The sequence below is a fragment of the Panthera tigris genome, chromosome A2 (genome assembly GCF_018350195.1).
Source record: "Panthera tigris isolate Pti1 chromosome A2, P.tigris_Pti1_mat1.1, whole genome shotgun sequence".
Lineage (NCBI taxonomy): Eukaryota > Metazoa > Chordata > Mammalia > Carnivora > Felidae > Panthera > Panthera tigris.
Window position 1 is genome coordinate 90,332,486 of NC_056661.1, and position 15,700 is coordinate 90,348,185.

A 15,700-nucleotide genomic window follows, 5' to 3' on the forward strand; every position below is an offset into this window, starting at 1 on the left:
AAGAGGATGAGCTTTGACGTAGATCATCTCTGCTCTCAAACCCTAATTACCACCACCCACAAACTATGTGCTCCTGGGCAAGTCATGTAATCTCTCTTGAGCTCCTTTTTATATAAAAAGTGAAAATGATGTTAGTAAATGGAACTAGAATATCTAACTTCAACTAGTTTTTATCAAGAAAAATGCGTAGAGAATATATAAGACATTTGGCAAATAAATATCCCAATGGTGGTTGTCATGGTGATAAATGCTATGATCTGGACACCAAGAGGTGCTATAGGCACACATAGGAGGCCACCCACCAGCTTCAGCTGGCAGAGAAAGCTTCCTTAAGGAGCTTTCTAAATCAAGACACCAAGGAAGAATATGATTTAGCCAGTGTGAGGAGGAAAGTCAACAATGCAGGCCAGAGAGGCCACATACTTGTTTAGGGCGTATTTGAGGAGAAAGGTTGAGTTGGAGATAATCACCTTCTCACTCTAGCACTTTATTCTTTCGTCTCATTAATTTTCTGTGCCTGTGCTCCATTCTTTATCCTAAGAACCAGCTTCTTCCTGATTGCTACTCCCCAAAATTTCAAGTGACATATGGCCTAAGCTTGTTTTGCTGCTAAACTTGGGGAAAATAGGTCTTAGAGAGCCACTGCCCACCAATGATTTGCAGACTTAGTCTCTAGTGTGTAAGTTCAGAATCTCATGAGAAATTTCAATCAGCTGAGTTCAGATTATGGGTAGTTTCTAGTTGCATCAGGTCCTCTACCCCAACAGGGCAACAAGTGGGACCAGGTATAACACGTACTTTCTAAGGTCCATCCCCTTCAGCAAAGTGGGATAGAAGGTTTTTTAATAAAGAGAGTATGCGTAGAAGTCGATGGTGGGCTTATCCAGTGTTTTGCCACTCAAATTGTGGTTCCCGGATCAACAAATCGGCATCACCTGGTAACTCGTTATAACTACAGAGCTTCAGTCCTCATCCCAGATCTACAGAATCATAATCTGCATTTTAACAAGATCCCCAGGAGATTCATAGGCACATTAAAGTTTGAAAATCACTTCTTTCATCCGCTTCCATTTTTACAAATTGTGCCTCAGGCCATATAGATGGCCCTTCCAATACCATAGCTTGTCATTTCTCGATCTTCATCATACGTAAGCCACTCGTTCTAATGCAACATTCTGGATGTTTTCAACACCCAGAATGGTGCCGTGTTTGAAATAAGTCAGCCCATTTGCTAAGCCTTGTCCTCCAATTCTTCCAATTCATTCGTTCACACCAGTCCCTCGGCCACTTCCATGCCTGATCCTTTGGTGTCTTGATTTTCTCCCAGTGAATCTACTCCCCTGTTTTCACTTTGTTCCCATTCAGATTGTGTGTGATATCAGTGAAATTGCTCTTTAGATGATGCGTTCAGTTCCCTTGTCGCATTTATTTTGTCACACCTGTACAGAAAGTCCCCTGAGATAGTAGCCGTTGTGCCTTCTTAACCCCCATGGCCAGGCGTGTAGTGCAGGTGGAGGGGACAGAAAAATCACGACTTCCCCTGATTAGAATAATTTTAAATTCAGGGCAGCCAACCTCAACTGAGCCCTTAAAATCAGCTGGAATTCCTGTGTTGCCTGGGCAACTCTCTCCTGTGTTGTCTTGTGTCCCCCTTACCCTTGGCAGAGAACTCAGTCACCCACTTCACGAGAAACAAACCGAAGCCATCAGGGGTGATCCCCTCAAGTCCACAGCAAACCAATACATTCAGGGTATCCACCCTCTTCATTTCTCCTTCCCTCCAATTAGAATGGAAGAGACACCTGTCCGTCTCTCATGTTTTACTTTCCATGCATCTCACAACCATGGGGGTCTCACTATTATATTTTATCTGTGAAAAGCATTTAAACATGCCCAGCTTCAAGATGTTAACACAAACATGCGGCAAACTTGCATTAAGTCCATGTCTTCCTCTATCATGTTTCCTTCATAAACTCTGTGGAACTCTGTGGTTGCCTATATAGCCATCTTTCTCCTCCCCTCTTCTTTGAAAGCAGAGCCTACTTCCTAGTATAAAGGGAAAAAAAGCCAGATGTTCACTCACTGAGAGATCCCTTATAGCTGGAGGAGTGGCAATGTGGGTGTTAAGGGTGATGAGTCATTAGAGCAAGTCGGCTTGGGGCTTTCAGGAAGGTTTCCTCCCTAACAAAAGGAGAGGTATAAGAGGAGCCCTGTCCCTTAGGTGTTGTCATATGAGGATGTAATATTTGAAGATGCTTCTGCCATCTCATGACCATGAAGGGGTGGCCAAAAGTATCCCAGAGAAGCCAACTAGAGTCTAAATCTTTGAACCGTCCACCTCTGGGCTTCTTGTTATATATGTGGGGTGTGTGTGTGTGTGTGTGCGTGTGCGCGTGTGTGTTGAATGGGAGGGTCTCTATTGTGTAAGTCACTTTTATTTGGGGATTCTCATGCTTACAGCTGAAAACATACTGACACATTGTTAAAGCCAGCATTTCAGTAAAAAGGTCCAAATAGATTGTATCTGCTTCCTTCCCTCCCACATTGGCCTCAGTCACTGAAATCTTGTTCATCCACACTGCTCCCCCAGTGTTCCGCCATAAACGTTCCCATGAGGACTTGATGCTGAATCCACGGGTTTTCAGGCATTCTCCTACATGGCCTCTTGGCAGCATTTAGCATTTAAAAATCCTAGAAATATCCTGTCCTATCGCTCTTCTCTTCCTCCACACATCCCTTCAGCGTTAGTCCCCAAGGCTCTGTTCTTAGCCTTTTTCTCTCCTCGCTACATGCTTTGCAAGAGCCCGCTCATCTACATTCAAGGCTTCACTTTATATCTCTATGCTAATGACTCCTAAACTTATACAGACTTCCACAATTTGGCAGGAGACAGAAAACTCACGAAGCCATTTTTGAAGCTAAATAACTCTCATTCATTTCGGTTGTGATTTAATTGTTGCTTCTCCTCTTCTGTTTTCTCTACAGTGAGGTCATCACAGAAAGCAGTAGCTGGACATTAAAACACTTGGATTTTTGGAATACCCTGATGTTACATCAGAATCTCTAAGGATGAGGCAGCAGTGTCTCTCAAAGCTCCCCAGATGATGCTGATGTTCAGCCAGGGAACCACCGGTTTCTGCACAGAGTATCAGGCTAAGTAACAGGACCTGGAGTCCCACTGTGTATCCTCACTCTACTATCTGACAAGTCAGGATCATAGACTTTGAAGTCCACACACCTTGGTCTGAATCCTGACTTACCCCCTCAGTAGATGGATGAATTTGAGCAATTTACTTAACCTCTCTGAGCCTCCGTTTTCACTTTTGTAATTAAGATGAAATGAGCAAAACAATTCTTGCTCTGTAGGGTTTCGTGGGAATCAAATAACATTTTAAACACTGGACACACAGTTAACACTGTACATTATGCATCTACTAAAATGAACATAATAAAGACAGTAGCAAAATGAAAAAAATGCACATGATTTAGTGTTAAAGGGAAAAACTAAATATAAAGTAGAATCTTTATAGTACTGTTGTTTAAGATATCTATGCATGTGAACCAAGACTGGGAAGAAACATAAAAATATAAAAGCATGCAGGCACCTGGCTGGTTCAGTCGGTGGAATTTGCAACTCTTGATCTCAGAGTCATGAGTTTGTGCCCCCCACTAGGGGGTAGAGATTACTTTAGAAAAATAAAATATTTTTTAAATGGAAAATATAAAAGCAGAGTTGTCATTTTTTTAAATCTTTCTCTTTTCCAGAATGGTTTCTCAGTTCCATGCCTTCGCCAGAAAATAGAAAAACTGATAATAATGCCTTTGTGCTTCTTTATTGTTCTTTCTCCTTTTTTAAAAATGTTTATTTATTTTTGAGAGAGACAGAGTATGAGCATGGGAGGGGCAGAGACAGAGAGGGAGATACAGAATCTGAAACAGGCTGCAGGCTCTGAGCTGTCAGCACAGAGCCCGATGCAGGGCTCGAACTTGGGAATGGTGATCATGACCTGAGCTGAAGTTGGATGCTTAACTGACTGGCCCATCCAGGTGCCCCTGTTTTTTCTCCTTTTTTTCTCTTAGTATATGCTTCCTGGCATAGCATGTTCCTTCAATAGCCAAGGGCAACAGTTTTCAAAGACTAACACTAGAGCTCCAGAGAGAGTGAGGAGAGAAGCAGTGTTCTCAGCCCAAGGGCAAGAACAGAGTTGAAGGAAAAATTCACCTTCCAACACTTGTCAGTGAGGTGGCTTGCAAAAGGAATGAAGCAGTTACCCACACACAACCCTTGTTGGGGGATAGAATAATATTAAGCAGCTTCATTTGGGTAGGGTCACCGAGCAGAATTGGAAGAATTGTGCTTCTCCTTGACCCCAGAGCTCAAAGATGAGAGGAGTCCACTCCAGGTAATTTGTTCCTGAGTCTTGTCCAACTGGGATGTCTCTTAAATTGTAGGGATGGGGAGAAGAACACGGTTTCAAAATTCTGCTATGAGTCCCGCCCTCACAACCTCACTCAACGGACACAGGGAGAAGGGTAAGTTGGAAAAAAGAAGTCAAGCTGGAAGAAAGGCTGTGGTACCAATGAAAAGCAAAGGAAATGAGAAAAAGGGAGCCAGTGTCTTCCTACGTCATGGGACCAGATGGCAGGAACTGCTGGGGGCCTTTGCAGGTGCACATGGTTTGAATAGTCATGTGATAGGAAGATTGATTCACAAATATCATGAATTCGGGCATTGCAACATACTGGACATATCATTCTGCATGTGTTTCCAAGAGTAGGTTGGATCTACGGGCTTGCTGACAAAGTTTTCTGAATAGAAGTATGCGATCTCTATACATGCCCTGGAAACCAGGCAGGTGTCATGAAAGAACCAGCTTAGTAATTGAGAGTCTGGTCTGGTGTGAGCTTAGGAAAGTCAGCCTGGAACCCATTTTCTTATCTGTAAGTGGAAAGATTATATTCTAGCCCACCAGATCTAAAATTCTAATCAACTCAGAGAATAATTAGAGGACCTATTTTTCAATCGCTTTAAGTTTTTAAATACTTTTAAAGTTACTGAAAAGCTACAGAGATCCTACAGAGAGATCCACTATATACCCTTCACCCAGCTTTCCCCCATGTTAACATTTTACACGGCACAGGGATTTATCAAACCTAAGAAAATTATTGGTATAATACTATTACATACAGACACTTTATTTGGAGTTCTCTACTTTAAATAAGGCTGATGTATAATAGAGAACTGTGACCTTGAGCAAATCCCAGGAGCTCAGTTTTATACACGCTAAAAAAAAATCAGGAAAATACATTCCCGTTCAGGGTTACCATGTGAGAATTAAGTGAGATATGGTGGGGGAAATTGATTTTTATACTCTGAAGTGTTATTCTCTGGAATGAGCCACAACTGATAGAAAGTAATTTTCAGGTGTTTTAATGATTGACTTAGCAGTGAAGTAAATAAAATCTGAAGCAATTGTCTGTTGCCCACAGCTGAAGCCCTGTTCTCACAAAAAAAGTACATAATTTGCACAGAGAAATTAGATTAAGCAAATATGACAATTTAAGCCAGTCCTCTCAAATAGGAACAAACAGAATTTTGAGCAGGTAAGCACTTCACTGTACCTACAGTAACTTCTGGGTTTCAAATTTTGTACCTGTGTGTGTATATTGTTTTTAATTCCATGAATTAGAAATTTGAAAATAAAGATGCAAAGACAAAGTATTTTTCTAAGTTTCTTTTAAGAAAACATATGAAAAACTGCTGGGAATGACAGTTATTTTTTGTAATCATTCTATAGGAGATCTAGGATATTCCTGGTAATGATTTTGAATAAATTGTTTAAACTTCAGGCATTTAGATTCAGAAGAAGTGTGTGCCAGGCCAAGGCTTTGTCACTACATGTGTCACATTCTGTTTTTCATTTATCCTTAAGAGCTTCCATTTCCTCACTCTGAAATGAGAACAATAGCATAAGTAACTTTTCAAGAGTCTTTAGCACTAAAACCTTGTGACTCTGACCTTAAGAGAGGAAGGTCTAAAGTTAAAAGGGAGAAAGAAAGGAAAATATAAGCATAATGTGTTCACAGTGCAGTTATATTAGCTTCTTATTTTCTTCTTATGTAGTAAGCTCCTTATGAAGCTTTTATTAGCTTCTTTGGATACTTTGGGACCTTTTTTTTTTTTTTTTTTTTTTTTGGAGGGCACAAGATCTTTTTCACAAAGGTATTTTCCCTGTGATGCTTATTTTTAGTACTGTATGGACAGCCCTGCACACTCCAGTCTGAAACTCCTCACCTTGCTGGAGGCACATGTCCTGTACTAATTATTTGAGTGTTGTCTAAATAGACATAACAATGGGATCATCACACTTCTTTTCTTAGAATAATGTCACTTTTTTTTTTTAAGAAATACTAGACAGGAATACAACTTTCTTACTGCTTAGAAATCCGGGTTCAGAGTGAAAAATAAACATCTGAAGAAGTAAATATTGCTTAAAATATCTATGATGTCTCTTGCTAATGATGGGAAATTTACCAAATTAACTTTTTCACTGTAAGAATACAGAAAAGTTAAAAAAAAAATCCCAAGAATTAAAAAAGGTCACATGTTGTCATTCTCGCTTCTGACTTTTTAAATAAAATAAATAGGGCATTACAGAATAGGTTTATTTTCCAGGGAAGAAATTTCCAGGGAGGGCTTTTTCTTTTCTTTTCTTTTCTTTTCTTTTCTTTTCTTTTCCTTTTTCTTTTCTTTCCTTTCCTTTCCTTTTCTTTTCTTTTTTTAAGAAGGATATTAAGATCAGGGAGAAAAAGTTAAATAAATAACAACCACCATAAGGAAATTCTTTTGCAACCTGCCTATCCAACAGCACATATATTTTTCCTTCTTAGAGAGTCATTTATATTCTCCCCAGTGAAACTATTAGCACTACCTCCTGTTGGCTGGCTTCCCTGACAATCCCTATGGTGAGATCAGACATCTGTTACTGAGCCTCTATTTAGGGAAAAGCTATGAACTCTCAGAATACACAAATGAAGAACTCTCATCTATCATGTTCAGCATGGCGTTTTTCTGCTCTACCCACTAAAAGAGAGATACGAGCAGAACCTCTGAATGTGTGATGTGATTAGCTTCCCCTCTCAACAGCATCCTTTGTTGCCTCCTGGAGCAGATTGAATTGTGGACTCCCAAAAGATGTGTTTACCAAAAACCTTACACTTTGACCTTACTGAGAAAAAGGTCTTTGCAGGTGTAACGAAGGTAAGAGTCTCTAAATGACAGCATCCTGGACCAAGTTGGGGCCTAAGGCAGTGACAAGTGCCTTTATAAGAGAAGAAGGTCATGTGAAGACAGAGTCAGAATTCGGACTTCAGCAGTCACGGAACGCCAAGGCTGGCTGGCAGCTCCCAGAAGCGAGCAGAGAGACACGGAACAGATTCTCCCTCAGAGCCTCCAGAAGGAGGCTGGACACCTTGATTTTGGACTTCTGAATTCCCGAATTGTGAGAGAATTAATTTCTGCTGTTTTAAGCCCCCCACTTTGTGCTAATTTGTTACAGCCGTCCTATGAAACTAATACTGGGAACCACTTCCTCCTTCACTAGAGATATTGCAAAAAGGTGTTAATGTTGACACAGTTCTCTCCTCAGATAAGCCCCCTAGAAGAACCACTTGTTCCAAGGTGGAAAAGAGGGAAGCACAAAGAGGGAAGGCTATCATCATCTGTACGGTATGAGACCTGCCTGTAATATTAGGACACTGAATTTTGACTAGACATACAAAACTTTGGTGTCATCCTACAGTGTATCCTTCGATACAACACCTAACTCAAGGTGCTAACTTCAATCACACTTTTGAAAGTCTTCTCCCATCATGGACCTTAGAACCTGTTGGCAAGTTGTATTAGTAGGGGTTCTCTAGAGAAACAGACCCAATTATAAATAAACAAATCATCAGACAAACAAACAAAATATTTATTATTAAACATAGGCGCATGCAATTATAAGGGCTGAGAAGTCCCGTGATCTGCCATCTGCAAGCAGGAGACCCAATAAAACTGGTGATAGAATCCAGTCCTATTCTGAAAGTCTGAGAACAGGGAAAGCTGATGAGGTAGATTCTAGTCCAGACCTAAGGCCTGAGCCCCAGGAATGCCGACGGCAGAAGAACATCGATGTCCCAGCTCAAGTCAGAAAAGGCCAAATTCTTCCTTCTTCCACTTTTTTGTTCTACTGAAGCCCTCACCAGTCTGGAGGATGCCCACCACATTGGAAAGGGCAAGTTTCCCAAGTGAGTCCACTGATTCAAACAGTAATTTCATCCAGAAATACCCTCACAGACACATGCAGAAATCACGTTCAGCCAAATATCTGGGTGATCCAGTCAGGTCGACACATAAAATTAACCGTCATATGAGTTATGCAAGCAAAACAATTTCAGTCATTTATAGTCACAACTCCAGCTGTTATTTCCAAACTTTCTTCTTAGACAATTTAATTTGAAAGGACAGAGACCAAAATTGAACTTGAATCCGCATGAGTTTTAAATTTTAAAAAATGCGTGTGTGTGTATCCTCTCAAAAAATGAAGAAATTTCACTTTATACCCTTCAGACTGGCAAAAATTAAAAGTCTAACAATATCGGGGTTTTTTTTAGTTTGAGAGAGACAGAGAGATAATGAGTGGGGAGGGGCAGAGAGAATGGCAAAGAGAGAGGGAGAGAGTGAATCCCAAGCAGCCTCCACACTGTTAGTTCAGAGCCTGACTCAGGGCTGAAACTCACGAACTGTGAGATCATGACCTGAACCAAGATCAAGAGTCAGGCGCTTAACCAACTGAGCCAGCTGAGTGCCCTAACAATATCATTTTGAGTAAAGATATGAAACTTTAGAACTCTGGTACTCTGCTGCTGATACTTCTACTGGAAGAATACTGCACTCGTTATGTAGTAAAGTTCAGATGCAAATACTTCCTACCCCAACAATTCTAAACCTAGGTATGGAGGAGAACCTCTTGACAAATGCAGGAGATTTTGTGAAAGAAAATGACACTATTTCTGAAGACAAAAAAAAAAAAAAAAGGTAGAAACAGCCCAAATGTCCACTAACAAAAGAAAAGATCAACAAAAAAGTAGGGATAAATAAAAGGGAACATATTCATACAATGGAGTAGAGCAGTGAAAAATGGAGAAACCGCAGTTACATGTCCCAGCATGCCGGCAGGAATGAGCCTCACAACCATAGTGGTGAACAGTAAGCCAAGAAAGCAAGTTGCAGAATGCTCACAGGGTATGTATCAAGATACTGGAGGCTCCCTGCTCCTATTCCCTTCGGTCTTACCATTTCAGCACAGGCCAGTCCAGCCCCTATGTCAGTAATGTCAACCATTTGCCAGAGGGGTTTCTCTGTGACGCTTGCTCTGCCTGCAGGCATGCCAGGCCAGGGAGCCCAGGAATTAACATCCTGTAGAAGCCAAACCTCAACCTGTGATTGACAGGAGTTGCTGTAGTAATACTCCTGTTCCCTCACCCCTTGGGTGGGATAAATCTTTAGTGTATATTCTATTCTGGCTCCTCAGTGTGATTAAGATATAGTTGCCCATGGGGGTAAGTTCTGTGTTGGCTTTTCCTTCCCTGTTCCAGTGTTCCACTCCCTTACTGGGTTTTTGTGGCTGTGATGCTTAATTTGATGTGTCAACTTAACTGAACCAAGGAATGCCAGAGAGCTGGTAGAACACTTCTGGATGTGTCTGGGAGAACATCTCTGAAAGAAATTAGTATTTGAATGGGTAGACTGAGCAAAGAAGATTGCCTTCACCCATGCAGGCGGGCATCATCCGATCTTTGGAGGACCTGAACAGAAAAGAGATGCAAGTAAAAGGCAAATTTGCTCTCTGCTTGACCTGAGACGTCCGTCTTCTCCTGCCCTTGGACATTGGCACTACTGATTCTCTGGCTTTCAGACTCAGACCAGGACTTATACCATGGGGCCCCGGTGCCCAGGCCTTTGGACTCAGACTGGATTACACCACCAGCTTTCCTGGTTCTGCAGTTTGCAGACAGCAGATGGTGGGACTGACTTCTAAGCCCCAAAACCATGTGAGCCCATTCCTATAGTAAAAATAAATCTCCTCATATATATCGATGTATATCCTTTTAGTTCCATTTCTCTGGAGAACCCTGACTAAAATAGACCCAAATAAACCACTCTCATTAGAACCCACATCTCAGAGTGTGCTTCTGGGCAAATAGAGCTAACTTGGTGGGATTCTATTTGTATGTGATTCAAAAATAAGGAGAATGACAATATATTGTGAAGAGTGGGTAGAATAATGGGGCGTCTGGATGGCTCAGTGGGTTAAATGTCTGACTCTTGATTTCAGCTCAGGTCATTATCTCATGGTTCATGGGATCAAGCCCCACATCGGGCTCTACTGACAACACAGAGCCTGCTTGGGATTCTCTCTCTCCTTTCCTCTGCCCCTCCTCCCCTCAAAATAAATAAATAAACTTTTAAAAAAAGAGTAGGTAGAATAAGTAGATAAGGGTACAGAAGCTAGAGCAAACTGCCTGGGTTTGACACCAGGACCTGCCAGCTGCGTGACTCTGAGAATGTCACTCAACCACTCCATGCCTCAGTTCTGTCAACTACAGAATTGAGATGTTAATAACAATATTTACCTTGCATGGTTGTTGGGAGGATTAAAGTTAAAATATGTAAAGACTTTAGAATAGTGTCCTACAGGGATACCTGGGTGGCTCAGTCAGTTAAGTGTGTGACTTCGGCTCGGGTCACCATCTCGTGGTTTGCAAGTTCAAGCCCCACGTCAGGCTCTGTGCTGACAGCTCCGAGCCTGGAGCCCGCTTCGGATTCTGTGTCTCCCCCTCTCTCTGCCCCTCCTCTGGCTCACTCTCTGTCTCTCTTTCCCTCTCAAAAATAAACGTTAAAAAATGTTTTTAAAAATATTGTCCTACAAAGAGAAAGAACTCAAAGAATGTTAACTGTTACTATTATTAAGGATGTATATAGTCAGTTAAGTGTCTGACTTCAGCTCAGGTCATGATCTCACCATTTATGAGTTCGAGTCCCACATCGGGCTTTCTGCTGCAGAGCCCACTTCAGATCCTCTTTCCACCCCCTTTCTGCCCCCTTCTCTCTCCTCCAAAATAAGTAAAGATTTAAAAAAAGATGTATACATTCACAATAAAACTGTAAAGGAAATGTTAAACACAGAATTCAGAAGAGTGGTTACTTTTGGAAAGGCAGGAGCTTGGTGGGTTTAGAGAGAGGTATTTGAGGGTCTCAAAGGCATTAGTCATGTCCTATTTTTTAAGTTGGATAATGGAGATATTTTTGTTGTTTCATTATTATGCTTTACAACTTGCGTATACATTATATCATTTAAAATGTCTGTCAAAAAGTGCGCAATTTTTGGAAGTCTAAAAGATAAAACTATTTCTACCAAACACATTCAAATTTTTGTGTCCTTTATGAGCTCGGGGTACTCTACTTCAGCCGTAGTCAACCCTCACCATTTTCCCAGTATTTCCTGAGGGAACTAGCCTGCGGACTTCACTTGGTGGCTCCATTGAGGAAAATTCCCAGGACACCTGTTCCATCAAAGGCCTCTGGGACCCAGCCTGAATCCCATCATACTTCTGAAGACATTCAGCAACCCTGTGCTGTTGTCTTTAAAAATATCTTGGTTTTTAAAATTCCTTGTTTCTTTTTAAAATTTTTTTTAATTTATCTTTTATTTTAGAGGGTGACAGAGGAGCAGAGAGAGAAGGAGAGAGAGGATCCCAAGCAGTCTCCATGCTGACTGCAGAGCCCAATGTGGGGCTCTATCTCACGACTGTGAGATCATGACCTGAGCTGAAATCAAGAGTCAGACACTTAACCAACTGAGTCACCCAGGTGTCCTAAGATTCCTTCTTTCTTTTTAATGAGCATTGCACTTAAAACATTAAACAAGTAGTATACAGTTATTTTAGGGAAAAAAAAAAAAACTTGTGCAGAAAAAGTATATGCTCCCAAATCATCATTCAGCTGGAACTACTGTTAATATCTTGCTGTATACCCTTCCAGATTTTATGTTATACATTTTAAAACAAAATTACATTATAAAGAAGTGCTGTCAAGGGATATCCTTTTTTTTTTTTTTTTTTTTTTTTTAACTGAATATACTGAGAACATCTCTCTTTTTTGTTTTCTCGATGAGGCTCCTTTGTAGGAATAAAGAGAACATCCTCGACTGCGGCTTGGTCAGCAAACGAAACAAGAGTTTACTGTAAAGATCCCTGGCACTAAGGAATACAGGGTTCCATGAGACTCTTAGAAAGGGAATCCACGTATGACCAGGACTTACAGAACTGGGAAGTCCAGGAACGCTGGCAGCAGGAGTGAGAACTTCCCTCCGGGGCTCCGCCATTAACATGACTGCACCTCCTTGTATATTGATCCTATCTCCTCTTCCAGGTGCGAATGGGCCTGGCCCATTTAATTGTATCCTGCAAAAGACAACATCCCTGCCCTCTCCTGAACCCCAGTGCGGGGAGCCTTTGGCGGAAAATGTGTCTGGCTAGAATTGTGGTGCCTTCTTGTGGAAACTTGAGGTTTTACAAGCACCATGGTTTGCTTCCAGAATCTGTTTCAAATTTTGTCACATTAATTCAGGATGATGACCTCAACTAGAGGGTGACAACCAGAATTTTAAGAATGGAATAGAATAGAACAAAAAATATAAGACTGCTTCATACTTAGTAAGACTGGGTATTGTTTTCACGAAACTTCTATTTCAGATGTGTGTGTGTGTGTGTGTGTGTGTGTGTGTATAAAACAATGTATGTGTGTATAAAACAATGTATGTGATACTCCAAAAAATTTAAGAACTGGCATGACATAGGAAAAGAGACACCCACAATATACAAATAGCACAGCTGTGCTGGTAGAAGCCACCTTACCCTCAACCTGTCATGGATCGGCATGGTTGCAATGCAAAATGTTTATTTCTTAATAGAGGTCATGTCAAAAGAGTTTGAAAGACACTGTTCTAGAACACAACTCAATACAAGAAGATCTCAGAGCTATTGCGGGGTCAGTTCCAGACCACTGCCATAAAGCGAGTATCGCAATAAATTGAGTCAAATGGATGTTTTAGTTTTCCAGTACACATAAAATTTATGTTTCTATGCTACTGTATATAGTCTATTAAGTGTGCAAAAGCATTATGTCTAAAAAGTACGTATCTTAATTAAATAATACTTTATTGTTAAAAAATACTAACCACCATCTGAGCTTTCAGCCAGTTGTAATCGCTGATCATAGACCTCCATGACAAATATAATCATAATGAAAAAGTTTGAAATAGTGTTAGAATTACCAAAATGTGACAGAGAGGCATGAAGTGAGCAAATTCTTTGGAAAAATGGTGCTAACAGACTTGCTTCAATCAGGATTGCCAAAAACCTTCAATTAGTAAAAAAAAAAAAAAAAAAAAGGCCACAATATCTACAAACTACAATAAAACGAGCTATACCTATATAGTTATACATTTTTAATAATTGCATAGTATTTGTATAAATGTTCTATAATTCATATACACTCTCTTTTTTCTACCCCCATGCTCTCCTCCTCCTCCTCCTTCTCTTTTCTTTTTTCTTCTCCTCCTTCTCTCTCTCTCTTTCCCTCTTCCCCACCCCCTCGCACATACACACATTGAACATTGTTGATTTTAACCCTCTCGCTATTATTGGCTGTTTAGATTGGACAGGAAGTGGAGAGGAATGGTTAAGACTGTGGACACTAAAGCTAGACAGCTGAGGCTAAATCTTGATTTTCCTGCTTACCAGGCATATGACCAGATTATTTAACCTCTGTGTGCTTCAGTCCTTCATCTGTAAAATGGGGGTACTAATAATAATAGTATCTCCCCATATTGTTTTTTTGTAAGGTCTGCATGAATTAAGCTATATAAAGTTTTCAGGCAAGTGTGTGGGATGTTGTAAATACTTAATTGTTATCTATTATCATTATTTAGATCGTGTCCAATTTTTCACTCTTACAAGTAAATACTGATACAATGAATATATTGGTACCAAAATCTTTGGAGAACAGACTTTCTTAGGTCTTGTAGAAATAGAATTGTTAGGTGAACTATGCACATTTATAAGGTTTTTAATTTTTTTGCTAAATTATCACCTGAAAGGATCTTCAAGTGTTTGGGAGCCCACTGTCCCAAACTCTAGTCAACACTGGATATCATGATTTAAAACAAAAAACTTTGCCAATTTGATCAAGGACTCACGATATTTATGTGAATTTCTTTGTGATTATTGGTAAGGTAAAATAATTTTCCAAATGCTTACTGGCCATTAATATTCGACCCTCCACTAGAACACCTTGATAATGTGTCTTGATGTAGAGTTACTTTTACATGTGACTCTCCCAATTAGCCTGGGAAGCTCTCACTTTGGAACTGTCCTCTCTGGCTGAGCATAAATTGTGCACACAATTGTTCCCAGTACATTTCAGCTGAACCAGGGATCACGGTCACCACATCTGATCTCTGCGATGAATTTTTGAGCAGAAAAATCTGGCAGTTAGAAAAAGGAAGACATCATTGATCTCTCTACTCTATCAAAATGCCTTGGGCAAAGAGAGGCAATATCCTTTCTTTTTTTTTTTTTAAATTTTATTTTTTTAACGTTTATTTATTTTTGAGACAGAGAGAGACAGAGCATGAACGGGGGAGGGTCAGAGAGAGGGAGACACAGAATCTGAAACAGGCTCCAGGCTCTGAGCTGTCAGCACAGAGCCCGACGCGGGGCTAGAACTCACGGACTGCGAGATCATGACCTGAGGTGAAGTCGGCCCTTTAACCGACTGAGCCACCCAGGCGCCCCGGCAATATCCTTTCTTTGTGCTCCTGAGAATTGTTTGATGACATAAGAGTGTTTAAATGCATTTCTTATTTATTACACAAATATTGTAGTTCCAAACAGGACTGCCTTTTCATCACCAACAAATATTTATTTATTTTTTTAAATATATGACAATTTTATTGTCAAATTGGTTTCCATACAACACCCAGTGCTCATCCCAAAAGGTGCCCTCTTCAATACCCATCACCCACTCTCCCCTCCCTCCCACCTCCCATCAACCCTCAGTTTGTTCTCAGTTTTTAAGAGTCTCTTATGCTTTGGCTCTCTCCCACTCTAACCTCTTTTTTTCTCCTTCCCCTCCCCCATGGGTTTCTGTTAAGTTTCTCAGGATCCACATAAGAGTGAAAACATATGGTATCTGTCTTTCTCTGTATGGCTTATTTCACTTAGCATCACACTCTCCAGTTCCATCCACGTTGCTACAAAGGGCCATATTTCATTCTTTCTCATTGCCACGTAGTACTCCATTGTGTAAATAAACCACAATTTCTTTATCCATTCATCAGTTGATGGACATTTAGGCTCTTTCCATAATTTGGCTATTGTTGAGAGTGCTGCTGTAAACATTGGGGTACAAGTGCCCCATGCATCAGTACTTCTGTATCCCTTGGGTAAATTCCTAGCAGTGCTATTGCTGGGTCATAGGGTAGGTCTATTTTTAATTTTTTGAGGAACCTCCACACTGTTTTCCAGAGCGGCTGCACCAGTTTGCATTCCCACCAACAGTGCAAGAGGGTTCCCGTTTCTCCACATCCTCTCC